General features: G+C 32.1%; 1 pseudogene; it reads left to right on the forward strand.

The window, feature by feature from the left end:
- Positions 1-351: 351 nt before the first annotated feature.
- Positions 352-1063, forward strand: LOC150010085 (large ribosomal subunit protein uL30 pseudogene; annotated as a pseudogene).
- The last annotated feature ends 2371 nt before the right edge of the window (positions 1064-3434 follow it).

Here is a 3434-nt window from a genome sequence, read left to right on the forward strand (position 1 = left end):
TGCCTAGTGCTTCCAGTTCTCAACTTCTCAGTTTCTGTAGGTTAAGTCAGCCCACTTACATGTTGCACTTCAGGTTGTTACTTCCTTCAACTTAATAAAACATTTGTGTCTACCCTATCCTGCATCCTTAAAAATAAATTGACTTTAGCAATTTTACTTTTAATTATTTTTCCAATTAAAAAAAAAGAAGTTGAAGAGGATGCTATTATTAATGTGAAAATTATATATTTTAAAATAAATATATGGACATGCACACATGTGCACACACAAACTCTGTGTGAACAGATCCTAATCATGTGTGGAGAATATAGTTATGTAAAATAATCCTTGTGCTCTTTTTCAGCTGGAACCATGAATGGTGTAAAATAAAAAGAGGAGAAGGTTTCTACTGTCCAGAAACCCTTAGGAAAAAGTGAAGGAATTTTGCAGAGCCAAAGATCAAGTGCCTGAGAAAGAAATTTGTGCTAAGATGCTTTGAAAGGCAAGGAGGAAGCTTATTTATGAAAAAGCTAAGCACTATCACAAGGAATAAAGGCAGAAGTATGGAACTGAGATTCAAATGGCTAGCATAGCAAGAAAAGCTGGCACCTTCTACGTACCCTCGGAACCCAAATTTTCATTTGTCATGAGTACAAGGGTTTGAAAGGTGCTGCAGCTTCTTTGCCCTCACCAGATCAATGGCACCTTCATTAAGCTCAACAAAGCTTCAATGCTGAGGACTGTGGGACCATATATTTGCATGTGGGAACCCAAACGTAAGGCAGTAAATGAATTGATCTACAAGCAAGGTTATGGAAAAATCAACAAAAAACAAATAGCCTTCACAGGTAATGTATTAATTGCTTGATCTCTTGGTAAGTAAAACATCATCTGCATGGAGGATCTGATTCATGAGATACCTACTGTTAGAAAATGCTTCAAAGAAGTAAATAACTTCCTGTGGCCCTTCAAAATATCTTCTCCACAAGGTGGAATGAAGAAAAAGACCACCCATTTTGTAGAAGTTAGAGATACTTATAACAGGGAAGAGCAGATCAATAGGCTTATTAGAAGGATGAACTAAGGTATCTATGGTAGTTGTTTTTGCAATCTGGTCAGTTAATAAATAGTGACTGCTTTAAAATGTTTAAAAATAAAAAATAAATTTACTCTTGTACATCAACATGTAGTGGAGATTGCAATCAGGATATAGCTAGTCAATGGGTAGATATGAAGAAAAGTGGTGAGAAATGGATCAAGTAAGAGAAGAACTTATTTTCCAAGGTAGAGAGTGGCAACATAAATTGGAAGGTATCAAGAAATCCTTTGGGCAATGCATATATTTCAAGAGATAGGATTAAAAAAAATCCAACCTAAAAACCCATAGCAATGGATTGATGTGATAGAGGCCATCAATGGAGTCAAAATTCAAGATTCCATGATATCAGTAACTTAATATGAGCCAAGTTTTGCTCTATATTACATAAATTATATGACCAAAAGCTCACTAAAATCTCAACACAGAGATATATTTATATCTCTGTTTTATTTTAAAAGAAGCTATGTTAACCCTGATTGATGTGGCTAAGGTAGTTGTGCATTTTCCCACAAAGTGGAAGGTCACCAGTTATATTCTGGGCAGGGGCACAAGCCTGGGCTGCAGGTTCGATCCCTGGTCGGGGTGCATATTAGAGGCAACTGATCGATGTTACTCTCACATCAATGCTTTCCTCCCAATCTTTTTTCTTCCCTTTCCCACTCTCTAAAAAATAAGTTAATAAAACCTTTAAAAGAAAAGGAGTTAAAGAAGTTAATTAGGTTTTCCACAAGATATAATTAAGAAGAGGTGATTCATAGAAACTTCTTCAAAGATCCATATATAATCATATATAGGCTCCTGACAGTCTTAATAGACTATAAATGAAAGTTTTATAAAATGCTTTGTCCTTTCATACAAACTGGCCTACAAAAATTAAAAATAGCAAAAAACTGTTAGATTTTTCAGCATTTAATTTGAAATAAGAGAAAGACAAATATGTAACCTATATACTTTATTGGACACTTCTTAGAAAAATTAGTTTATTAAAGGATCTAATAAATTATGCAACATATATGTCTAACTTCAATCCAGTTTGAGGGGAAAATACATTTTTTTCAATGATATAACATATTTAACTATATATCTTGGATTAGAAAATACCCCCTAAATTATTTTACAGTTCATCTAATGATTAGTAAGATGATTTGACATATGGACCACAAAGTAGGAATTAAATTTACCTGTATATTTATCACTCTCAACTTTGAAAATATAAAAGAAAAATAGATTAATACAATCAAAATAAGTTACTTATTTTCAACTTCCTTTTAATTTCCACCCAGTATTATTTGTGCAAAGATGTTTTTAAATTTAGAAATATATATTAAGTATTTACATAAACCACCATTGCTGATTAGAAATTTTGAGATGATCAAGAAGATGTTTACATCCCAATCTGTACTATTTTAGTCAGTTGTTCAAGGTTCCTAGCAAAATACAAGTTTCTCTTCATCCTTTCAGTGTTACAGTGGATTGGTCTCTAGTCAGGTGAATGACAAATGATTAACTCTGAATGTTAAGTACAAAGGAAAAAATCCCCTGGGGATAGCATATTGTTTTAGTTCTTTTGTGGTAATTCAAGAAGGAACATTAGGTGGTTCCAGTTACCTGCTCTAAACCATTATGGCAATTCAAAGCTTCCTGAATAAAAATTAACAAGAAAAGTATTCCTAGAGATAATCATTTGTGAAACAAAGCTTCATAATATTCTTCTTAAGTTTTGATTTCTTTCTTTGAAGCCCAACTTATTTTCATTTATTTTGCATTTTAACTGCCACTGAACATGATTTTAAAAGACACTATGTACTAAGTGCATGCTCAGCATGGATAATTATTTGTAAATATGTTGTATAAGCAATTCTATTGTCCATTCTCTTTCTAAAAGTGCTAATTCATTGCACAAAAAGACTTCAACAATAGGTATAATTTGTCTTCAACCACATTAACTTAATATAACAATGATAACTGGACTTACATAAATATATTATTATACTCATTGAGTAGACAGATGTAATTATGTAAGGAAAGGTTCCTTTCTCTATCTTAGAAGTTGTTGCAAAAAGAAAAAAAAACTATACATATTCACTATTATATATCACTAAATAATTTAATTTAATAGGTCATAAAAAAGTGAACTGACATAAACACTGAAATTGAAGACTACCTTGGCATTGAAACCAATTACTTATTTCATACATACATGGTCACAGACCTAATTAAAAGATGGTAGATTGGAAGATGGATTTTCTGCTTTCCTGTCCTGTGTGATTTTATCAAAATGATAATAATGTCTCACATGTATCAGGCATTTTCATTTAAAAAAAAAAAAGAGTATTGGTAACATATATATTGACCT

Source organism: Furipterus horrens, unplaced genomic scaffold, assembly GCF_987537825.1.
Source record: "Furipterus horrens unplaced genomic scaffold, mFurHor1.1.pri manual_scaffold_5, whole genome shotgun sequence".
NCBI classification, from domain to species: domain Eukaryota; kingdom Metazoa; phylum Chordata; class Mammalia; order Chiroptera; family Furipteridae; genus Furipterus; species Furipterus horrens.